Here is a 26,419-nt window from a genome sequence, read left to right on the forward strand (position 1 = left end):
CAGTGATGGAGATCCCACAACCGCCCTGGGCAATTTACTGCTGTGTTTAACCACCCTGATAGGAAGTTTTTCCTAATGCTCTAACTGACCCTTCCTTGCTTCAATTTTAATCAATTTCCTCGTGTCTTATCCTTAAAGGTTAAGGTGAATAATTGACTCCCTTCTCTTTTATGTACTTGAAAACTGTTATGTCCGTTCTCAATCTTCTTTTTTCCAGACTACTCAAACCCATTTTTTTTGATCTTCTCTCAGAGGTCATATTTTCTAGACCTTAAATCATATTCGTTGCTCTCCTCTTGACTTTCTCCCAGAATGTCCACATCTTTCCTGAAATAGGGTGCCCAAAACTGAACACAGTACTGCAGTTGAGGCCTACTCAATGGAATAGAGTGGAAGATAGACTTTTGATGTCTTGCTTACAACAATACTGCTAATACCCAGAATGATGTTTGAGTTTGTTGTAGTATTACATGTCTGACTCATATTTAACTTGTGATCCATTATGACTCTTAGGGTATGTCTACACTACCACCCTAGTTCAAACTAGGGTGGTTAATATAGCCATACGAACTTGCAAATGAAGCCCGGGATTTGAATTTCCTGGGCTTCATTTGCATGTTGCCGGGCGCTGCCATTTTTAAATGCCGGCTAGTCCGAACTCCGTGCCCGCGGCTACACGCAGCACGGACTAGGTAGTTCGGATTAGGCTTCCTATTCCGAACTACCTGTACGCCTCGTGGAATGAGGTGTACAGGTAGTTCGGAATAGGAAGCCTAATCTGAACTACCTAGTCCGTGCCGTGTGTAGCCGCAGGCACGGAGTTCGGACTAGCTGGCATTTAAAAATGGCGGCGCCCAGCAACATGCAAATGAAGCCCGGGAAATTCAAATCCCGGGCTTCATTTGCAAGTTCATATGACTACATTAACCACCCTAGTTCGAACTAGGGTGGTAGTGTAGACATACCCTTAGACTCCTGTCTGCAGTACTTCTTCCAAGCCAATCATTTCCCATTTTATATTTTTGCAAGTCATTGTTCCTTTTTTCTAAGTGGAGTTCTTTGCATTTGTCCTTCTTAACTTTCATTTTATTGTTTGGACCATTTCCTTCATTTTGTCCAGATCATTTTGGAATTGTAATCCTCTTCTCCAACCTGTCCCCTTCTCCTCCCCAGCTTGAAATCCTTTTCTTCTCTCCCACTTTTAATCTTTTCAGTTTGGCACTTACAGATTGTTTCATGCTTTGAATGGAGATGAAATGAAGTGTTTAAACAACACCTTTAAACAAAAGCATTTCATATGGCAGATGAATGGCTCCTGCAGGACTTCTATTAAATACAAAACTCCTATGACATCTTTTTTAAAAAGGCTGAAAAGCTTGTTGATTGAATAGAAGAGTTTAAATCAGTGTACTAAATGCTGGTTTTAACAACTTTACACTGAGGTATATGACCCAGTATATTATCACTGGTTTAATGAGACATTGTCAAGGGTGGCAGGTCCACGATCCTAATGCATCTTTCTATGACAAATGTTAAGCTTATTTGTTCAGGAGACAGAGCTTTAGGGAGGCCTTAAGCACATGGATTGTACTCCAATGGGAAGTAAGATCTATCACAAATCTCATCACCTTCCTCTCCTCTTCTTCTACATGCCTTCTCTAATATTTACATGCAGCAGCATGCACACATTGTAAACCATTTCACTGCATGCACAGTTTTCTCTCTGTGAGATGATGAGAGAAAGAATTCACACATGTATCAGATCTTTGTCATATCACTTAACACGTTACTGGAAGACTTTTAGACTCTACTGCTGCGTCTAGACTGTCAAGTTTTTCTGCAAAAGCAATTGCTTTTGCGGAAAAACTTGCCAGCTGTCTATACTGGCTGCTATGAATAAGCACAAGAACATTGACGATCTAATGTAAGATTGTCAGTGTTCTTCCGCAAATACAATGACTCTCCCGTTCGGGAAAAAGCCCTCTTGCGCAAATGCTTTTGGGCAAGAGGGCCAGTGTAGACAGCTGAGAACCGTTTTGTGCAAAAAAGCCCCGATGGTGAAAATGGAGATCGGGGCTTTCTTGCGCAAAACCGTGTCTAGATTGGCACGAACGCTTTTCCTCAAAAAGCGCTTTTGCGCAAAAGTGTCCGTGCCAATCTAGATGCTCTTTTCCACAAATGCTTTTAATGGAAAAACTTTTCCGTTAAAAGCATTTGCGGAAAATCATGCCAGTCTAGATGTAGCCTATGGGTGTGTCTAAACTACATGGCTCCATCGACGGAGCCATGTAGAATAGGCTGATTTGCAGAGGGAAATGAAGCCGCGATTTAAATAATCGCAGCTTCATTTAAATGTAAATGGCTGCCATGCTCTGCCGACCAGCTGATGATCAGCTGTTTGTCAGCAGATCAGGGCAGTCTGGACGCGCTGCGGTCAACAAGGAAGCCTTTGTCGACCGGCGCAGGTATGCCTCATGAAACCAGGTTTACCTGCACCGGAAGACAAAGGCTTCCTTGTCGATCGCGGCACATCCAGACTGCCCCGATCTGCCGACAAACAGCTGATCATCAGCTGGTCGGCAGAGCGCGGCAGCCATTTAAATTTAAATGACGCCGCGATTATTTAAATTGCGGCTTCATTTCCCTCTGCCGATCAGCCTAATCTACATGGCTCCATCGATGGAACCATGTAATTTAGACACACCTTTTGGTAATGAGAGCAGTGAAAGAATAGAATAGAAAAACTGATATGAAAACATCAGATGCTATACTTTTAAAACTCAAGCTCTTCAGCTATGCAAACTAACCTGAATGACCTCCTCTGATTACCCCATCACCAAGCTTTGTCATTCTGTCTTAAGAAGGGGCTGAACTGTAACAGTTTCAGTCCCCTGCAGCCCGCAGAGTTTGTCAAAAAGGGCAAATGGACAAGTTATTGTGAAAACACATTGTTTGAGATTGTTACTTAAAGACCATCAGTTTAGCAATACTTCAAAACTTTCATACTAAGATAAATGTCTCAAATAGATTTGTGTGTATGGGAATCTCTCAACATGAACTATTAACCCATGCTCAAAGGGCCATCTTTATTATACCTGGGGAGCCCCATGCCAAGCTGAATGACTCTGAGGATATTTTATAGCTGTTGTTGGGGATGCACAACTCCCTTAGAAATCCTTGTGGCATGTTCAAAATTTTCTCAATACTCAGCAACCAATTCCAGCTGCTAGTGCTCATTGACGCTGCAAATTTGTAGTATTCAAAGAAGTTAAAGCTACATATTTTGAAATGCTTTACTGTTCAGATAAGATCCACAAAACATTTGGAAGCTGAAGCTCTGAAAAAATCAAGGTCATTCATGTAGGTGCCTAATTAGGGAGTTGAGCACTTAACTTTAGACATGGACATATGAAAACTTATTTGGAAAGTGTAAAAAGGAGCTTCAATTTAGCAGAGAAGGTAGGAAGGAAAGCATTAACTTGAGAGACTGTCTGGAGTTTTTCTAAAGATTGCCTTTTGATAACAATACTCTACTCCTCAGATTATGTTTGCACAGTAACATTACAGGGATTCCTGATTGACTTTTCATCCTCCTTTGAGCACTGGTATTAATGGCCATCTTGTTATCCCTTGACATCTTTAGGGAAATATTTCATGGCTCACTACTGAACAATAAAATGTTTAAACATGAAAATAAACTCTATCTGCTAGTGCTCTTTGACACCCCCCCCCCCCCCCCACACACACAGCAGCAACTAGTGTTAATGACTTTTTAATCTCCTTCTTTACTTTAGATAACATAGCTCATCTCTTTCCATTGGTACTTGATTTAAGTTGAAGACAGCTTGATTTAATAGAACTGTTGCCATGTAGTATTCTGGGGAAGCTTTAGGGAGAGGAAGGAAGTGTACAGCTTTTATAATATGCATACATAAAGAGAGCTACAAAGTGATTGCCCCAGCTACAAGCAAACTGTATTCTGGTTCTCATGGCCAGAATTGTACTGAACAGTTTGACCTTTCTAAGGCTTACCTGAAATTATCATGTTTCAAGATAACGGATCAGATAATATGAAGTATTTAGTGCAAGGTATTTAGGTTTGTGGTAAAAAAAAGGGAAAGGGAGTTTTTAAAACAGCATTTAAACAGATGAAGGACATAATTGCACTACAAAGTGTGCAATGTTGAAATCATATATCTTTAATGCCTTATAGGCTGTTTACATTTAAAATGATACAGTTCTACTGCTTCATCATAGACACTACATAAGCCAGGTGGAAGCTCAGGTTATAGAAGAATTCTGTCGATCTACACAGGGTGTTTGGTAGCACTGTCTACACAGAGAATTTGGTCAACTTAACTATACTACTCAGGGAATTGGAATATCACAGTCCTGGTCAATGGAGTTAAACCAACCTACTTTTCTAATGTAGGCCTAAGAATCACACCACTCCTTACTTCTACCCTGGGGCGCCATTTTGGGAGAGTACAGGGTGCAGCAGCCGTGCACTCTGCGACATGACTAGCTTTTCATCCCAGTCCCCAAATGCTAAGGGAGTGGAGAGAAAGTTCTTGCATTCCATGCATGTCTCTCATACCTGGCTGGTGAAGGGAGTTCACCAGCCAGGTATGAGAGGCATGAACAGAATGCAAGCACTTTCCCCTCACTCCTTTGGCATCAGGGGAACAGGATGAAAAGCTAGCCATGTCCCGGAGTACATGGCTGCTATCCTTCCTACCCTCCCAAAATGGTGCCCTTGTTTTACCCAGAGGGTATGTCTACACTACCCCCCTAGTTCGAACTAGGGGGTGTAATGTAATCATACGGAGTTGCAAATGAAGCCCGGGATTTGTATTTCCCGGGCTTCATTTGCATAAAGCCAGCCGGCACCATTTTTAAATGCCAGCTAGGTCGGACCCCGTGCCGCGTGTAGCCGTCTAGATCCCGTCTAGACTGGCGGGAATAAGGGACCTTCCGGAAAAGGGCTTATTTTCCACAAGATCCCGTCTAGACTGGCGCTTTTCTTCAGCAAAACCCCGAGTCGGAAAAAAGCGGCAGCCATGTTCATGCAAATGCCGCAGGGGATATTTAAATCCCCCGTGGCATTTGCAATTCTGACTGGTCTCATTAGCATCCCTTTTCCGGAAAGGGGTGCCAATGTAGACACAGCCCTTGAGTTTTCACCCTGGAAAAGTAGGGCATATGCCTGCTTATAAACCCCCAATGAACTACAAGACAGGCAGGCATTCTTTAAAGTGGCTGTTTCATCCTGATACACTATTAAAAGCTCCATATGGCAATAAATAACAATGAAAAAGCAAAATGCCAGACAAAGCTGTTATAAAACACTGGCTAATTAGAAATTTGAGGAAAACAACAACTTCTACACACACTGGAATTTTTTTAAAATCAAAATCTTATTTTCCAGTAAATCATATTTCAGTGAGATGCCACTCATATTTTCCAGATTGGCTATGGATGTTTTATAGAATTTTGCATATCAATAATATTTTGGGTGAAATTATGTCATTCTTTACTACAATGCTCTTTACAGCAACTTCATGTGGGCTAGTTAAAGAAAATCTAAGAAGTAAATTTAATTTCTTACAAAACAGCTGACAGTTGAGAGTGTCAAATTAATTTTCTCATTGATTTTATTGGAAGGCAATCAAAGGCTAGCAGGATGAAGGGCTCCATAAACTGAGTTGCATACTACGTGAAGAGAAAAATTAATTCTATTTCTATATCCTTCAGCATATTTGGAAAATACTGTAATATCTTTCATACACTGTGATTAATACGCACGCACAGAATTCATCAACTGGCTAAAGCACTTAGCAACTTGCTTTTCTGATAACACAGTGCTGCAGAGAAGTTATTATTTCTCACAAAACAAATTCCCGCACTCTTTTAGTATTGATGTCTGTGCAAACATTTACTTGAACACATGAATTCTGCCCACCAGCTTTTGTATGGATTGAAATATCTGCTATACAAATTTGAGAGTGGATGGGATAGCTAAGAAGTATTTCCTTCTAAGCCCTATCCTTTGTCTAATGGGATTACTTTACCGTGGCCAAGATCACACTCCCAGATCCATACCTGCTTCTGGCAGAAAGGAGATTGCTAGCCATCCTAGGATCTTACAGATGGCTTTCAGAGAACCCATTAACATTCCTACTGAGATATAACGTTCTTATAGAAAGTCTCAGAGGGGTAACCGTCTTAGTCTATAACTTAAAAAAATGAGTGGTCCTGTAGCACCTTAGAGTCTAACAACAACAACAACAAATATATATATTTGTTGTTGTTAGTTCATAATACTATATATATATATATATATATATATATATATATATATATATATATATATATATATATATATATAGTATTATGAACTTTCTTGGGTACAACCCACTTCTTCAGATGAGAGGAGCAAGAAGCAGGTTGTGCTCACAAAAGCTCATCATAATATATACATTCTACAGGACCATTCATTTTTCTATAGAACATCTATCAGTGACATATATCACATTATTTTTTTTCATTATATTGTGAAATATTATAGCTGACTTGGATACTTTACAGAATATTAGAATCCTGGCAGTTAAAATGGAAAAGACCCAATGAATGTCCACGATATATTCTGCCCTCTTATTATAGCCTGGGCTGGATGCTGAACTGGGAAACATATTCTGAGGAAAATTCAGTCTAGAATATGGAGAGAGAGAGAGAGAGAGAGAGAGATTATACACACATATACATAAATATATAAAAGGAAGAAGCCTATTATACAACTTTCTGCTCTGTTAGTGACCAGATAATCTTTCAGTGGAAAGTCCTTGAGAAACAAATTAGAATATTTGCTATAAAACTTATTAATGACATCTTCAGCTGGCCTTTTCAGTCCACTAGAAGTATTATAATCCTATCTAGTAGAGTTCCTATGTGGTTATATGGCTCAGGGTAGCATTAAATTAACACTGAAAGAATTTAGGGTTCAAAATCTAATGAAAGAACTGAAGTAGGATGTTCCTGTGCTAAAATTTAACTCAAGTAGAGCATCAGAGGAAGTGTAAAAGCAGAAATGATATTGTGTCTAATGCAGTAAAATATTAACTGGATAAAATAGACAATACAGCATACAAACTTGCACTGGCAAGAGCAGTCTGGATCATTTTAACAAGTCCTTACATCTCATTTTTGTGATTTTGTGAATGAGCAATGGTTGAGAAAATGAGTGACGTCCCACTCATCCAAACATACTGGAAAGCTCTAATCTGCATTACTGCCCAAACTATGATATATTTAATGGAAATTAGAGACTAGCAGCTGGATTCTCTGGTTTGCCAAAATCACCTTGTTCCATCTAGACTTAAAGCAGCTGGAGATTTGCACTGGAGAATTTCCTGTGTATAGGGGCAATCTGGCAATGTAAATCTTGAGGAGATTTTCACTGCTCCTGTATTGGAACCACCCCTACCTGGCAGAAGGAGTGAATTTACTGGAGTAGGGATAGGACATGGCAGGTGAGAACAGCAGAACGAAGGGGTGTGGCAAAGCAAGGCTTCACTATTTTTAGTCTCCAACCATCCTAAACCTCTTATCTCTTATATTTAATCCTCCCATCATTTGCTCCAACTCCATGGCACAACTGACCATAGAAACAGTTAAATTTCCTGGCATCAAGCACATGTTTGGTTAGTAAAATTAAATGATCTTAACATTGGACAAGCTTGATTATTTGCTCTCAAAAATATTGTTAAAATCCAAAATAAACTGAGGAATATCATTAATTTGTTAAGCTCTTTGCATGATCTCCACTGACTTCCTTCTGATTGCTGTTGACCAAGATGGTACATAAAATGACCCAACATAACAGTTGAAGGAAAAATATGAAAAGTACTCAAGAAATATGTATAAATTATTGTTTGCGATAATTTTCCTATGAATGTGACTGACTGAATAGGAGGGGTGGTTCTAGTGGATATTGAGATGTGACAGCTCTATGTATCCTCTTGCCATTAATATGATATGCAAAGACCTTCTGAATAAAATTGTGCCTAAAACCTTTACTCACATATACAACTGTACTTTATAATTTTTTTTACTCCAGCAAAATCTACTATACGAATGTCAAAAATTTGATTTGTTTTTCAATAAAGTTGTACATCTTAAAAAATTACCAGAAGTAACTTAAAATAAACAAAAAAATCTTTGCTTTTTTGGGGGGGAGGAAGAGATTGAGAAGGGCATAACCATTCTCTCTCTTTCCCCAATTTCCCATTTACAAGTAAATGGCTGCAATAATTATTGGGTCAAATTAACCTCTCACATAAGTCAATGCAAGCAATGGAGTTATGCTAAGACTGAACTTGGACCATTGTTTGTTAATTGAAGAAAAGGCAACTGGATTGTAGAGGTTTTAAAAAATACTTTTAATCTTCATGGACTCTTCTAAAATTACTAGCCAATTAGCCCAACATAAGACAGGATTTTCAGGTCTCTCCTCCACGTCGGTCTTCTCTCCTGAGCCTCCAGTCTCTCGCTCCGTCTCTCTCTCTCTCTCTCTCTCTCTTTCTCCTCCCCCTCCCGCCTCCCCCCCTCTCTCTCTCAGCTCTCCACCACCTCCTGCCTCTCTCTCTGTCTCTCTCTTCCTCTTCTCCTCCCACTCCTGCCTCTCACTCGGGGGACTGCGGAGCCCAAACGGTCACTTGCTCCCTCGCAGTCTGGCTGAGCAGCAGAGAAGTCAGCCAAGTGCCACTGCAAGAGGTGAAGGGGGACGAGGCGGTGATGTTCACGGCCAGGGGGTGGGGCCTGGACCCACTGTCACACTGCACGTCACCGCCGCGTTCCCCCGTTTGCCTCCCACCGGGGTGCTCGGCTGACTTCTGAGCCACTCAGCTGGGTTGCTGCGGGGCAGCAAGCAGAGCAAGCAGCAGTTTGTGCCCCGCACTCCCCATGCAGCACGGGCCACCCAGAGGGAACAGCCAGCATTTCAGCAACAGCGCCGCCCATAGGGAACAGCCAGCATGTAGGCAACAGCGCCCCCCCAGAAGGAACAGTCAGCATTTCGGTGTTATAGACTCACAGACACTGGGCTACTATATATATATGATGATGCACTACCATTTAATGTTTAATCATAGATACAGTCTAATAATCATTGTTTTAATTGCTGTTACTTATCAGTACAGTGAATTTAAAAAATGGCAAAAATCATTAAGGGGTTCAGTTCTCAGGGTTTTGTTTTGTTTTTTAAGAAAAGGAAAAGGAAAAACAACTTTCTTTGCTACTCAGAATGTAAACATTATGTATTTCTCAGCTATACCGCTTTTACTCATTACCTACTTCCCACTTCCCTTCCTCCAATGAGAATCTATGTCCTGTACCATTTTTCAAAAGAGCTCTGCTTCTTAGTCAATAGAGCAAAAGACCCAATGATTCTGGGAAAGTCCATTTAACTACATATTTCTGTGAATAGAAAAACTAGTTGTATATGTCAGAGGGAAAATTTGAAGACAATAGCCAAATGACTGTACCTATGTCATTGTTTTTATCTTTCTTATTTTCAAGCAGCTGTCAGTTATACATACTATATCTCTGAATGAATTCAGATGTGTTGTACTTTTTAACAGAATTTTAGCCATCTTATTTTCTTAGCTAGTCGTTCTTTGTATGCCACAATAATGTGTGTTTTGTAATATATTACAAAACATACATTATGCAGTAACGTTTTCCCCAGGAGCCTGTAAAGGAGCACACAGATGTCTAACAAAGTTTAATATGCCATTCCATGACAAAGTGGAGAGGGATTTTCAGACCTTAGTTTCAAACCCTGATTGTTTAACAGGTTCAGTAAAAAATCTTCACACCTCAGTAAACATTAGACATTCTGGTTATCATTCAGTTCCAGCTTAGCAGGAATGGGCAATGCAGCTATTTTTATATAAATGCATATAAATGATAGCCCAATTAATAAAATCATGTGCAAATTAATATGTTGAATCTAGCCCTTAGGATCTACAAATATAAGATTTGTCTTATCAGATTATTGACTTTTGTAGGTCCCAGTATTTTCATCTTTCTATAATGTAATTTCATGGTGAGGAAGTTATCTCTCCACAATTTTCTGTTTAAATGGCAGTCATCATGAGTAAGAAACCACACACAAGGAACTTTGCAATTAACACTTTTTAAATGTCTGACTTTCTAAAAAACCATCAAATTAAAAAGATATTGTTCTTAATGAGCCCCATATTCAAATTAATTCTCATGGTTCAAGAAAATATTAACAAGCTGACAAATCAGTCCACATAAATCCCAAAGATCTTAACTATTTTAATGATGTATACTGAGGAGAGAGATAAATCATATTTATCTTACTAGTAGAGCATGTAGGCTAATGATCTGGGCTTTTAACTTATTCAAAGGATCAAGTTTTTCAGAACTAAAGAGACTGAGAAAACCTGTAGAAGGGTGATTGCCAGCTGGGGTCAAGACAAATTTCTGTCCCTGTGGTATAATAGTGATGAATTAGTCAGTTTTAGTTGGGTGCCAACTCCCACCCCCTTTTTTATCCAGAGCATATGATACAGACAAGACTAAATGAAATACTAAATGATCCATTTATCTCAGTATTCTGTCTCCAAACAGAAGTTAGAAGCTTCAGAGGAAGATACTTGCTTTGAGAGGAGTGGAAGTGGGTTGTATTGCTAAGCCAAGCAAAGAAACAAAACAATGTGAAAAAGCCATTCTTCTTGCACTATTCCTGATGTAGCAAAAAAAAAAAAAAAAAAAAAATGCTGCACAGCGAAAAACTCTGAGGTTGGGAGATTGCCTAATAAAAGTTGTCATAAGTTTATGGAAGAATCTGTACTTTTTGTATACTGCTCTGAAGTGAATAACTGAACCTAATGGAATCTAGCCGTTACTATTGTTAGGAAATTTATTGTCCTGTGAACATGAATATTAGTATTTGTTTTCTGGGTGGTCTCCTATAATTTTTATTGTGAGTTAGATTTTATCATTAGGCAAACCCCAGAGTATGGAGTACCATCTTGCTACACTGTCCTTGGGAAACTGCAAGAAGGCATTCTGTCTGAGAAATACAGTTCTTCTGAAGCTCCCTGTGACAGTAACATTTGACTGAATATATGTATGAACTCCATTTTGTATTCGGACCTCCATTTTGCATTAAATGCTAACCACATGTCTAACCTTGTCCTACAAGGTCCTTACAGTATATTCCAGAGACTACCCTGACAACTAGGTGTCAAGCTTCCTGAAAGACTCTCTGTATTTAACTTTCACCTGTAAAAGGATGGACTCATGGCTGTTTCAACCCCTAGTGGGTAGGTGAGGCATAGCAGATCTCTCCTCTCCAGCATCTCCTGGTCTGCTCCCCTTGTGGCTCAACCCTCTGGCCAAGTCACATTTTGCTTCCCTCTTTTCCAGGTTAAGAGACAGTCCAACAAATAGTAGTTTTATGTCCTTACAAAAAGCCTTCAGCTTTAACTCCAGCCTTCAGCTTTTTACTCCTCACACTCTACTCCCAAAGCTCTCAGTTGTCCTTACCTTCTTCTGAAGAGCAGGTGATATAAAACTCTCTTTCCCAGTGGGTCGTAAGAACCCAGACCCCACCTTTATACTGGGTTCCAGTTCAGGGACCCTATAATCAGTAGCTAAGGACTTCTACCAGACTATATGTTTCTGCCTCTCTGGACTTCCTTCTACCATAGCCTCTCAGAAAGCATCTTCCATAGCCTTCCTAGATTTATCATTCTTTTAGGGCCAGGATTTGTGGGCTCTCTGTTAGACTCCCCTAATAAATCCCAAACCAAATGTATTAAATGAGCTTCTTAATTCACAGATTTTTCATGATTCATTTTTAGCTATTTTTTAGTTCTATGTAAATGTCAAAAACGGGGTTTCAAGGGTTCAAGGTTTTGCTTTATATATATGGTACTTAGAACATTTTCAAGTATTTTCCCACATTCTTCTCCAAAAAGGATCTACTTAAATGTTTATTAAGTCTATAAAAATTACTAAAATCTTAAATTAAGATTTGTATTCTTGTTATTGAACCCCTGAATTGGAGGTTAGTGCATTTCATGAAACTGTCACGAGGCCTACATTTTAATAAACATATTTACCATAAAAAGAAACTGATATTTAATAACTCTACAGCATTTGCATTCTACAGGTTAAACCTCTCGGCTGTGTCTAGACTGGCAAGTTTTTCCGCAAAAGCAGCTGCTTTTGCGCAAAAACTTGCCAGCTGTCTACACTGGCCACTTGATTTTGCGCAAAAGTACTGACGTTCTACTGTCCAAAATCAGTGCTTCTTGTGCAAATGCTTTGACATTCCCGTTCGGACAAAAGCCCTTTTCCGGAAATGTTTTTGCGCAAGAGCGCTAGTGTAGACAGCTAAAAACTGTTTTGCGCAAAAAAGCCCCAATGGCGAAAATGGTGATCGGGGCTTTCTTGCGCAAAACCGTGTCTAGACTGGCACGGACGCTTTTCCGCAAAAAGTGCTTTTGCAGAAAAGCATCCGTGCCAATCTAGACACTCTTTTCCGCAAATGCTTTTAATGGAAAAACTTTTCCGTTAAAAGCATTTGCGGAAAATCATGCCAATCTAGACGTAGCCCTCTAGTCTGGCACTCTTTGATCTGGCAACATGGTCTAGCATGATTTTAGTTAACAAGATGTTCACTTATCATGGGTGTGGCCAAGGTTCCTGGCTCAATGGTCTGTGCTGTTATTTATTCTAATTGACTCCTAAATGTTTTATAAGAGCCCAGTAAGCAGTGGAAGTGTTGGTAATGCTGCTAGACAATACGGACCTCCCATGGTTTGGCAAATTCTCTGGTTCAGTACTGGTCAAGCCCTGAGGGTACTGGACTAGAGAGGTTTAACCTGTCATACTTTCTTTCCTTTGCTGCTATCCACAATGAAATCCTGAGGATCATGAGTATATTCTTCTGGGGTTTTTGTGCAACAACACATTTTCTGAATTACAGCCACAATTTGTAATGCAGCATTGTTGTAAATCCCATGTGTTCAAACCTCCCTATCTAGTGAGTATCCAATAGAAATGCAGAAATTTGCCACAACTGAAGTAATCTACACGGTGGAGTAATATGCCCTACAGGAGTGTGCTGTTTTAAACAGTATTACATTAAAGTGCACAAGAAAAACTTTAGTACTCACTAGCAGGGTCTACCTGGACCAGTTAATATTCAGCTTGCTAGTGCATTTTGGAAATCACACTTCTATAAAGCACACTACCCCATTGTGTATACAAGCCCTCAGTATTTTTGGGGGGGGGGGGGGGAAGAAAGGGGGAATTAGGATGGGTACAAGCCAAAGAGCAAGAATAAACAAACTGTACTGGGAAAGGCTGAAGTCAGTATGAACTGAAGAACTATTTCCACTATTTAGTGGACAAACTTTTTTTTTGCAGATTGGGGGTGTTTTATTTATGTTTAAGGTTAAAGCCAAAACTAAAACTAAATAAAAATTTAAATCAATCCCAGACCTGCTTAGGTGTGCCCAAGCTCCCCTTGTTCTATTCCTCCACCAAATGCCTCTCAGGGTTCTCTCTCTGTGTCCTTTTATCAGGGTACCTCACCTTCAGCAGCTGCTGTGTCTTGCCTGGCCTTCTGTGAGACTTCTCTACTTCAGAAACCATCCAGGGGACACCTGTCTCCATGGGATTTTTCTTTGACCCTCCCAAGTTTCTCTCCAATCTTAGCTCTAAAGACTGATCACAGCCACCTTGTGCTCTAGACTCTCTCTCTATATATACTTACCACCCAGCTTATTTCCCAGCTGGGACTTGTAAACATCATTCTGGTGCAGCCAGGTAGCACAACTGATTTCTCAGGCTCACATTATCCCTTTCATTGTCTGTGTGGTACCCTTCACCCCATCAAAAATCACTCTGGCTCCATACATTAGGATTGTCTTTCAATTCTGATCCAACCTCATGAAACAATGGATTTTTTACACTGGGGCATCATTGTGGCTGATGAATCTGCAGCTTTTCAGCCTGGGCATATGGGTAAGAGAGAGAGACTAGAGGGACTATCCATCAACATATGCAAGAACACCAGGCTGGAGAGAAAGAGGCAGGAGGGACTCTGCCTAGCCAGAAACAGACAAGATCTCAGATGCATAGAAGGCAGAGATCATATTGGAAGAAGGTAAAACTCATGACTTTTGTAATTTTGAAAAGATCTGGAACTCTCCACTGCTTTTTTAAAGAATAAAGTGACTGGTTAAGGAATTTCTTGGCTAAGGCTTAGTTATTTGCTTTACTGTGATGTTATCCCAAATGAGTTGAACTAGAAGTCAGAGTACATACAGCAAGGTGGAACACCTAGAGCATGAATAAGCAACAGGCAGCTTGGAAGGTCATCTGAACCAGTGCTTTCACACTGTTAGGGTGACTGAACTGTGGAGTCCCTCACCCTAATGAAGGGCTGAGACAAGAGATCTGCATCTGGGAGTGTGCCCTATAAACCCAGAGCTAGAAACAGTGACTAGACCCAGTTGGCTTAGAAGCACATGCGTCTCAGCATTTGTGCACAGTTACACCAGACTGGTATCTCAACAGAAGCGAACCAGTTTGCACACTTCTCTTCTTTTACTGGGGACTTGGGGCAAATCAATCCAGAATACTTACTCCCATATATCCAGAAGGCTCCTCTGGCCAACATGGCTTTGCCTGCTCATTGCCCCATCCTTACTCACTTGTTTATCATCTTTGGGGCATGGAAGAAGGCAGGAAAAGTGGAATATTAAATGTACAGCATCTAGAGTCAGGATCCAAATAAGGGGGTTACAGAGGGGTTTTGTGGAGACTTTATTTCCTTGTGCAATTTTGTGGGGATGAGGACACAATTTAATAATTATTTTCTTTTACACAGGACCTTCACTGGATTGTCATGTCCTTGTGAATGCCGGATGTGTCTCCAGCCAGAGCCTTATGATACCACTGAAATTGGGCAAAGCAAGACAGGGATTCGAGGACTAAGAGCATTGTCCCTATAGCTTGGAGAGTCTAGGTCCAAGTCCAGGGCATGATCTTCAGTTCCAAACATAGCAGCGCATTGCAAGATAAAACCTGGCTTGCCTTTCTTGGAACTATAGAACTATGATGCCCCTAAACAATGTTCTTTCAACCATCAACCTATATGGGATTCTTATTTGCAACTGTTGCACTCTGTGCATAAATATCGATAAGCTAGAGTTCGGAAGACATCAAAGTAATATGTGATTCACTGTATCATTTTCTGATGAAATATTTTATAAATGATGCATTAATTCTGTCAGGATGCATCCCATCAACATGGTTCATTAAATCTGACATTGGCCCAATTTTCTTTTGATCTGTTGTATAGAAAAGAGAAAGAAAAAAATATTTTTATCTCCTCAAGAGCATCCCCTACCACTTGTCTTGAAAAACAATAAATGTTTTGCTTTTAGGGAAGATGTTTTTCTTGTTACCTGAAAGCTTCTTGCAAAGGTTATTTCACTTTTATGTATTCTCTCTTAATTTGTGGATGCTAGTGGACCTTTATTGCAGTTTGCCTCTAAATAAACACAGTGGATGATAGATCAGATTATTGTCTCTTTATGATACACCAGTATCACTGCCTTGGATGGGCAGCTGATTTCCTCAGTATAGCCTGAATGATATAAAGACCACTTTTCCCATATAGGGCTGAGGAAGGGGATGTGTTGCTGAAAATGGATCACAGTACAAAGTATCTGCTTTAAACTCTATTTGCAGGCTTGACTATGAAAGATCAGCATTGGTAGGAGTTAAGTGACTAGACAGGCCCAAAAGAGAAATGTTAAGCTTTATATAAAATGAGTTAGTCCTAAAAAAGATTATTTTAGACAAATGCTAATGTGACGGACTGGGCCGGGTCTGGGCACAGCTGAGGGTGTCCATTAAGGGTGAATGGCTCAAAAACCAGGGTTCCTTACAGTCCCAGACTGGAGACCTTCCCAAACAGGTCACAAACCAGTCCTACCGAGCAAAACCCCTCAGACACCCCAGCTCTCCCTGTGCCACAATCAGCTCCGGGCCTAACACATAGATGAGGGGTTATAGAACCCAATCTTATCTACCCCGAACTGGTCTTTCCAGTCCCAAAGAACCAGCCACAGTCCCCAGTCAATTTATACTTTGGCTCTTACCCACAAGATCATGCTGGGCCAATCCTTTACAATCTAAAATCTAAGGCTGCGTCTAGACTGGCAAGTTTTTCCGCAAAAGCGGCTACACTGGCTGCTTGAATTTGCGCAAGAACACTGACGATCTAATGTAAGATTGTCAGTGTTTTTGCACAAATACTATGATGCTCCCGCTCAAGGATAAGCCCTCTTGCACAAATGCTTTTGCAGAAGAGGGCCAGTGTAGACAGGTAAAAACTGTTTTGCACAAAAAAGCCCCAATGGCGAAAATGTCAATTGGGGCTTTCTTGCGCAAAACCGCGTTTAGATTGGCACGGACGCTTTTCCGCAAAAAGTGCTTTCGTGCAAAAGCATCCGTGCCAATCTAGACACTCTTTTCCACAAATGCTTTTAACAGAAAAACTTTTCCATTAAAAGCATTTGCGGAAAATCATGTCAGTCTAGACGCAGCCTAAAGGTTTATTAATAAAAGAAAGAAAAGCATGAGAGTAAGGTTGTTAAGGAGAATATATTATATGCATCGAATCACCAAGTTCTCAATGCAGGCTTTTAGCAGAGATGTTACAAACTGCTATCTTAAAAGTCTCTGGTGTACATCCTATGTCAGGATGGGCCAACGATTCTTCCCAGCTCACTGTTTCTCGCAAGGCTGCATCTGGGATCAGGAGCAGAATTGAAGGCAAGATTGAGTCTGCCTCATGGCATTTTATATCCATCCCTGGTATCTTCCGAACTGGAGCAGGTCACATGGCCCAGTGACCTTTCCCTGTGTCTCAAGTCAGCAGTCATGGTATTAGCTCGTTTGCAGGTCCCAGACAGCTTCCTTACGTGTGGTTTGGCCTCTCTCTTAGAGCCTTGTCCCTGGAGTCTTGCTAATTATATTGTCATTAACTGAACATTCCTGGCTTATTGCTCTGTCTCAGACAGAGAATCTTCCAGCATCAACACAGAGTAACATATTTATAACTCCACATACAGACATTATACAAGTACATGAACAAAATACATAAAATCAATAGAACATAAGCTTTCATCTGACATCTCACATGGCCCCCTTTGTACAGACCTTGGGGCAAACATGGGCACAGCAATGATCTTTAAAATCCAATAACGTTACAGCTAAGCATTCATTTTATGCAAATGGAAAACAGCAGAAGCTGTTAAAGGACATTTGATTTTGCTGAATACTGTAAAGATGTATTATGTTTCACCAAATCAACACAATATTCTAAGGAAAAAAATATTTCCATTTATTATGCTACTATTCTTCAACATCAGAGGGGTAGCCGTGTTAGTCTGAATCTGCAAAAGCGACGAGGAGTCCTGTGGCACCTTATAGACTAACTGAAGTGTAGGAGCATAAGCTTTCGTGGGCAAAGACCCACTTCGTCAGATGCATCTGACGAAGTGGGTCTTTGCCCATGAAAGCTTATGCTCCTACACTTCAGTTAGTCTATAAGGTGCCACAGGACTCCTCGTCGCTTCTTCAACATGTAGTTTTCAAAATGGAAGCAAAGAACTCCCCAGTTACCTTTAAGTTACATGTGGTCAGACTCAACTTAGTCAACTGTAGTGAAAGTGAGCATTGGAAATATACCAGAACAGAAGAGTACTTCTCCATAGTTTCTTACAAATATCTCAGCATGGACTTCTCAAATCTCTTCTGCAATGTGAAACCAAGAGGCAAAACTAGAACAAAAAAAAGACAGTGGGGTTTGTGTGTGTCATTTCATTATACTGGTAGCGGTGTCACACCCTAATTTGAGTATAACTCTCAGGGCTCCTCTTCCTTCAGTCACTGAAGCCTTCAGCAAGATGACATAATTGGCTCTGAGGAAAGGGATTAGCTGCATCATGCAGTCTCTCAGCTTCTGGTATGTCATGGATGACCACATGGGGGGTTAGCGATCAAGTGTCATGTTTCTGTACCTCATACCCAATAAATTGTTTTGTGAAGAATTGTATTATGAAGGAGTCATGAGTATCATAGAGAGAAAATGTGTCAGAGTGGATCTAAAATGACAATGTAGAGAATAGCTATGGTTTGTGGTCAGGGGCTTTTAAGTAGAGCCAGAGCTGAAATCTGGATTAGTATCACCCAAATTAATATATTACTTAGATAAATGTACTTTAAATTATTGCAATATCCATGCTAAACAATAATATTAAGCACATTTACTACTTAAACTGTAGTTATACTATTCCTCTATCAATACACCATTACAATATTTTCATTCTCTTATTACATGTTAAATATTCATTCAGACATTTTAAAACATAAAATGAAAAGCTAAACGAACTGAAGGATCACTCGTCAGGCTGTGACTTTAAGAATAAGTCTACACAGAGTTCCCAGGTTTGGGTCTGCCTGCAGGCAGTTGCAGATGCATGACAAAATCTTAGCGTTAGCCATTTAACCATACCTGTGGTGGGATAGAATCAGCTGATGTGGGCTCACATGACATCAGCTGTGGAGCTGTAAATGCAGTGTGGGCATTGAGGCTTGGGCTGCAGCTTTGGTTCTGGGTCCATTCCCTACTGTATGATCCAGAGCTTGGGCTTCAGCCTGAACCCAAACGTCTACACAACGATATTACAGCCCTGCAGGTTGAAACCTACAAGTCTGAGTCAGCTGCCATGGACTAGCCACAGGTGGTTTAATTGCTGTGTAGATGAGGGATGTTTAAAAAGGGTTTAATACAGTAACTGTGTAACTGTTAAAAATCCTAGTAGTTGCATACACTGTGGGCCCTGGTTGCATACTGCAGAGCCTGCAGTGCAGCCAGCCAGGAGAGGCCCTAGACGAGCTGCCGGCCCTCAACGGCCGTTTATCTTGGCACCCTAGGTGACCGCCTAGTTTGCCTGTATTGAGGGGCCGCCACTGTAGCCAGCTCCCCAGGAGTGGAGCTGGCAGACAGAACTGATAGCTGGAGCTGGTGCACGCCAGGAGCCATCTGAAACTATAAGCCTGCTCCTGGCGTGCATCAGCTCCCCGCTGCTGCCCCATGCTGCATGCTCTGAAGTATCGAAGACCACAGCATGAGGCTTCAGCTGGCTCCTCAGGAGTAGGGCTGGCAGCCAGGAGTCGGCGCATGCTGGAAGCCAGTTTATAAGCCGGCTCCTGGCGTGCACTAGCTCCCGGCTGCCGCCCTGCTCAAAGGAAGCCATCTGTGCTGCAGGCTCTGCAGTACTATCTCCTGGCAGCCACCAGCTCCTAGCCCCACTACAGGGAAGCCTGCCATACTGCAGGCTCTGCGGTACAAGCCTTATACTAGAGCCTGTAGTACAAGGTGGCAACCAGCTCCCAGGAGCAAAGCCAGCAGCCGGCACACCCCAGAGCTGGTGCACCCCAGCAGGGCAGAAGAATGTAACCACAAATGTAACTGATAAGCTGATGCTAAGCAGTTAAATGGTTAAACTCTTACATTGCTAGTAGAGACATACCCTATGAGGCCCACCTAAACAGATTTAATATGACTATGTCCTTCTCTGGTGTTAGCATTGTAATGCCAGATATACCACAAATTACTGTTGAAGGCCAATTTGCAATGGAGTGCTTTTGACTGCAACACTGAAGAATATGTGAATTGGCCACAATTGCCAAGTCTTAGTCTGCAGAGAGTTGTATGTTACGGACAATGACTAACTGCATGATTATTAGCTAATTATGATGTCCGCAAAGTATGCTTAGTTAATTGAATGAATTATTCACACATGTGGTCCTAAAGCGATTCTTTTTAAAATACTGGCATGCATATTTTAATAAGGTAGTAAAACACCCAATATATCTGTGTTAGATGCAAGTGATGGTGAGTAATGAGGTTCTGAGTGCGCTATTCATTTTATTAGCTCACTATGATCCAGGTTAGTCAAGCGATTTGTGGAATGGAAGTATTTGTGAAAGAGAAAGGTTGCTAATAAATTTACTTCTTTTTTTTCCAAAGAGGCATATGCGCCGTTATTGCATTCGTCCAATGATGTTACAAAGTGAGACATTTTGTCAGTAATCCCCAATGGCTGACAACCGCTATATTTCAGCTCAAATATGGTTTTCATGATCCTGGAATCCGCTGAGGAAGGGGAAGAGTCAGTGTGCTTTTCAAAGGCATAATAGAGAAGCAGGCCTGGGAAAGGGGTGCCCTTTGCTGCAAATAGGTGTAGCCAGCATTCCCTGAAAATTGCCCTCTTAGCATCCAAACATTCCTAGTAGGGGTGCAATTGCAATTACTATCTAGCAAGCTGGACAATTCCCCTTCAAGCCATAGAAGGGCTGGTGGGGTACTGTTCCCTGAAATGTCTCCCTTTTGTAGCATACCACAGGATAGGAGGGTGGGAGAAGGAAGGGGTAATTCTACTCCACATATCTTTAATTTTCTTCTAGCGTAGGAGACATGATGGCCATTCATACACTCATCATGCCTAATATACAATTACAGGCCTTTTATAACATTTATATAACAATGTATTAATAAACAGTGATGGTTAGATCAATTACAGAAGAATATAATGAAAGACATTTATAGCCACATGTTAAAGCAGACTAACATTTTCCAAGATTGCAGCTAAACAGGCTTAAAATGATCTCTTGATGAACTCAAATGCTGTTTTCTCATGGTGAGGAAAAACATTTCCCTCTCATGAAAAGGACGAATCATAATCAGTCTGTCACATATAATTTGCCAATTTGCAATGCTTGAACAGCAGGAGAGCAAGGCACATATTTCAAACATTGCTATTGATAGAAGAGTTTTACAGCAGCTCCCAATTACTATGCTGAATAAATATCTCAACTGAAGACAGTGGTAGACTTAGATAGCCATGAAGGCATGGTGCACTGGAACCAAAAGAGTCACCTGAGAAGTTTTGGTTTTGAAGCTGCTAATTATTTAAACGTGTGTGGGAAATCAACTTCTGTAACACACTAAGGATCAGTCAAAATGAACAGATGTTCATTTAGGAAACTGCAATTGATCTGCCAGAAAAGGAAAATCTTCCCTTACATCACTTCTTTAGATGCAGAGATGGAAATTTGTATTGAATGGTTCTACAGTAAGCATTTAAATAAGGCTGCAAACTTCACATTCACTTTTGAAGGTTCTAAAATGCACTTACAAAGTGAATGCCATAGTTTCATGCTTTTTGCAGATAATGGCTATTTTTAGTGTCAGAAATTTCAGTGGTAATTGTAGCTACGTTTAGTAGAGCTACAGGAAGTTAGATCATACAGAAACTTCTTCCCAATCAAATCACCATATTATATGGCTTGACATACAAAAAAGATTAAAAGAATAAGATACAGAAGATCAAAACTATTTTCAGTTAAGAAATGTGAAAAAACTCCCCTGAATGCATTATAAAGCTTATAATTTTAGGATATATTATAGCAGAAAACAGTGATAGTGTTACCATTAGGGTAGATAAAGCAGAAAAATAATGAGCTTAACTCCAATCTTATTAAAACATATTTCTATTCTGAAAAAGCAGCTCTGTAAAAATGGCATCATAGGGTTCCATATTGATTGTCTCGATTTCCATACAAAATATGTTCCATTTACAAGGAAAACTTTTTTTTAATGGCCAAGCCCTGTAAATGAAGATTTTTCTCTGGGAGTCAAGCTGGACTCTTTCCTTCCTGTGAATAATCACCAGCGAAAGGTTCATCCCAGTTTGCCACATGTGCAAAAACCACTGTCCTCAATAACATGTTTATACAGCTGTAGTTGATTGGTATGGTACTGGCAGCTGTGCTTCTTAGGGTTGTGCTTCCCAGACAGGAGCCTGGGCAAGATTCTGTGAAGCTTTTCTTATTGTTATACACAGCTTGTTGGACCCAGACCCAGAATACAACAGAGCTTTTCAAACACTGAGTGATCACTGAACACCACCGCTACAGGAACAAGTCTGCTGGTGATGATGCAGGCTGGATAGAATCCAACTCCGTGTCTCCTCTCTGCCTTGACTCAGTAAGAAAAACAGGAGATAAAACGGGGGCGGGGGAAGGGAAATCCATGAATTGCCATGAAAGGGGTCAGATCTGACCGAGAACACAAGGAAGAAGAACTGTGGAACAGAACTTGCTATTTTTACAGTCTCTTTTCAGGCTAGAACTGAACTTTAAATCCTCACCTGTCTCAGAATTTGTAATGTCTAACTAAGTATTCAGGAGGCAGGTTGATTAAAAGGCAACATGTCACTTTTTAATAGTCACACAGCAGCTTATTTGGTTGGTTACACACAGCAGGTTCACGCAGGCATCGGCATGATAATTTCCATGTTACCTAGCCTTACAGATTTTACCTTCATTTCAGCCATGATACTGAAATGACACTGGAGCTTTTACTCTTTCCCCTTGAATTCAGTGAGTATCTAACAGATGGATTCAGATGGCATTGAGGTCCAGAGCCATAACATGTTAGAAATCACCTCCCGCCCCGATAGAACTGGTAACTCTTGCAACTCTATCATGAGTCTTGCCGTATCAGTCGTCCTTAAAGCCCCAGCTCCTGTGACTATGCAACAATTTCAGATTTCATGTGAAGGCAAAGTAAGTGTCTAATCATCAAGGTATGAGAGAAAAGACTCAAAACATGCATCAAGCCTACCATAATGGCTCAGGGAGCAGAAGGCACCCATAGGATTAAACATAACTATTTTATACAACCATGATTTAAATCCAATCTCATGATTTTGGAATATTTGGGGCTGGCAGTATTGCAGTCCTCTTCCTTCCAGTCACTGCTCTTCCCTCCCTACACACTAAGTTGAAGTCTCCCTCTCAGTACAGCCCCTGAAAGAACAGCATCTTTCCCCATTCCCAAGTTCCCCACTTTCAAATTTCCCCACTGCCTCATTTCTTTTCTCTGTATCCCTCAAGGAGTGGTCCATTCCTAGCAGTTCAGTTTTATGAGGGAATTCCTTCAAGAGCCTCTTTCTCTCCCCTCCCCACTCCCTCAAGCATTAATCTCTATCTTTAGGGCTTCCTATCTGTGACCTGATATGGTGTCTGATGTAGTTGGGTCCAGTGATTAAATCACTTGTGTAGATGGTGTGGACAGAGTTTGCAGTGGGACTGAGTGCAGGGGTGGGTTCCTTGATAATTATGATAGAGGTGTGTTGTGTGGTTACTGGAAAGAATTTGTTTGAGGTAAGGGGTTGTCTGTAGGCGAGGGTTGGCCTTTCCCCCAAGGCCTTTGAGAGTGAGGGGTCATTTTCCAGGATAGGTTGTAGATTGTTGACAATGCGCTGGAGGGGTTTAAGTTGTGGGCTGCTGGTGATGACAAGTGGAATTCTGTTGTTTTCTCTTCGTGGCCTGTCTTGAAGTAGTTCATGTCTGAGCACTCTTCTTGCTCTGTTGATCTGTTTTTTTACTTCTCCAGTTGGGTATTTCAGTTTTAAGAATGCTCTCTATGTATCCTGTAGTAGTTTGTCTCCATCTGTGGGATTGGAGCAAATCTGGTTGTATCTTAGGGCTTGGTTGTAAACAATAGTTTGAGAAGTGTGTCTTGGATGGAAGCTAGAGGCATGAAGGTAAGTGTAGTGGCCGGTAGGTTTCTGGCATAAAGTGGTGGAAATGTGCCCGTCATGTAATTATACTGGAGTATAAAGGAAGTGGATCTCTTGTGTGGACTGAGCCAGGCTGAGGTTGATGGTGGGTAAAACTTGATACAGATAGCTGGATCAGATGAAACTGCAGTGAGTGGAGGACTTTGAAGAGGCCTTTAAGCCACTTGCCTACTCCTGATTATCAGGCAAAGCAGGGGCTGAACCAGCTGCCGGCATGATTGTGAGCAGCCTAAGCAATTGTTCTAACACACACTCCATAAAAGCCATCTCACCAGCTGGTGATTCACTAGAGAACACTGTGTTCTGGCACTGCTTTTTCCTAACACAGGCCCATACATCTGTGAGGAATTGGGGATGCTGGAATTGGTTACAGAGGCGAGTGATTCACTATATATCATGGAAATCCTGTATTGCCCTGTTAAGGCAGCTTTCTGCACCCTTTTTACACTGCTAGAATAGTACAAAGGGGATGGAGCTGGGGAAAGGCATATGGCATTTAGACATCATTAAAAAAGAATCAGTATAGTACCCTAATGCTCAGGAAAGCCCACCATGGGCCAAAGCATTGGTAAGTGGGGTTTTAACCTTTTGTTGTTTATGTTTAAAGGCCACCCAAAGTGTTGGATAACTTAAGCCAATTTTAATTAAAAAATGCATTAGAGTTTGCATAGTAGCATTGGACAACTTAGATTAGAATAGATGCCAGTTTTTCGGCGTTCCCTTTTTTGTTGTGTTACTATATAATTTTAGCCCTCGCCCCCACATATCTTGACTGCATTTCACTGCTTCCTTGGTGATGTTTCACTATATATGGCAGAACACATTTTGACAGAATGACAGATTCCGTCCTTTCTTAAAAATCAGTGGGTGGAATGGGGGTGTAAACCAGAAGAGATTACAGTTCGGTGTATATGGTTTAGACTGAAAATCCCTAAGGACACATCAGAAATTCCGGTAATTTACACTCTCCTGTCCACCATCCCTTTCCTCCTGGTATGCAGCTGTATATCTATGTTGAAAATCGAAAGGATGGAACATTGGGCACAATGCGACAGCTGTGTACATGGAAAAAAATAAAAGATGGAAGTGGAACCTGTCTTATCCTATTATCAATGCACTGCACTTCCAACTTCATTTAACAGCAGGTTGTGTGTACATGTTCACCCTGTTTTCTGGGTGTCTACAGCAGCAGCCTCATCCTTAAGTTGGCCTAATTGGAATCTTATTTTTGCCTCACTTATTTTCTCACTCCTGTCAGGAACATTTGGTACTGGCATGTGTAACAATGCTTGGGAGGAAAGTCTTATTTCAAACAAACCCATTGACTTTTCAACTTCTCTCTTACCACAGCTTTCAGAGTCAAATTTACCCTCCTGGGGCCCCCCATCATTCCAGAGCAGAGGCTGGACAAAAAGAAAATAATTTGTTCACTTAACAGAAAGAAAGTCTATACTCCCAAAACAAAACTAGTCAGACAGCTAGCTTAAAATTAACAGGCCCTGCTGACTGATTTCTTTTGGGGCTTTTCAACAGTCTGGTGACAGTGGGCTGTGAATACAGATAAATGAGAGGTCAAGCAATCCTTCATTTTTCTAGAGGCTTAATTTGCCCACAGATAAGGAATTGAAGGACAGAAGTAATATTTGAGACTAGTCTGTAAAACAACAGGGAAAGGATAACAGCAATAAAAGCTCATTCTCACAGTTCCTCCCTCCTGAAAGGTTAGCACTCCCCCTTAACCTACATATTTTGTCTGCTGCAAAAGAGTATAATACCAAAGACATTACCTGGCAACCAAAATTACAATGCAAATACTAGCAGAAAGTTACAAAGACATCAGACCTACCTGCCATTCTCACAGAGGATGTTTTACAGACTATTTACCACAGAGGAGTGTTTTGTGAAATCATAGTTAATTTATGTAAAGAGCTTTGCAAGATATAACATGCAGGAGAAACAGTAAGTATTATGTAACAAAAATTTGCTACTAGGGAGAGGACAAATCCATTCTTTTAAAAGAATAGTCACCCCCATTTTAACTTATTTAGCCAGGTCTCGCTACATACACATTAATATCCTCATATGTACATTACTTTTTCCTCCAGAAGGAAAGGTCCATTCTATAATATTTTTATTCTCTTCATCCTGTAGTTATCCAAGAAAGAAAAGGACAGAAACCAGAAACGTACCAGAATTTTTGCCAAAGACTGCTACTATATAGTGATAATACTGGGTAGATTTTATTTTCGTAACTAACACTAATACACACACACACACACACACACACACACACACACACTCACACACACACTCTGCTTCGGCTTCAAATAGAAAAAAAAAAAAATTTAAATTTGAAACTCTGTCCTTAATTCACACTCTTGTCTTAGATATGGCCAGGGTCTCAAACTGGAGAGATTTATCAACCACATATGTTACAATGCCTTTGTGCTACAAAACTGCTTAAGGAATTTCAATCTTACTAATTTAAATTTCCTGAAATGTCCATTTGAGCCATACCCTTAACTTTTTTTTTAATACAGTAGAGTTACAAAAAGAAAAGAAAATACGTACTGGTCTACACTGCAAGTATGTCTGCACTATGGGACAAAGTCGAATTAAGATATGCAACTTTAGCTATGTTAATT

This window comes from Pelodiscus sinensis, chromosome 2, assembly GCF_052426305.1.
Source record: "Pelodiscus sinensis isolate ZL-2025 chromosome 2, ASM5242630v1, whole genome shotgun sequence".
Lineage (NCBI taxonomy): Eukaryota > Metazoa > Chordata > Testudines > Trionychidae > Pelodiscus > Pelodiscus sinensis.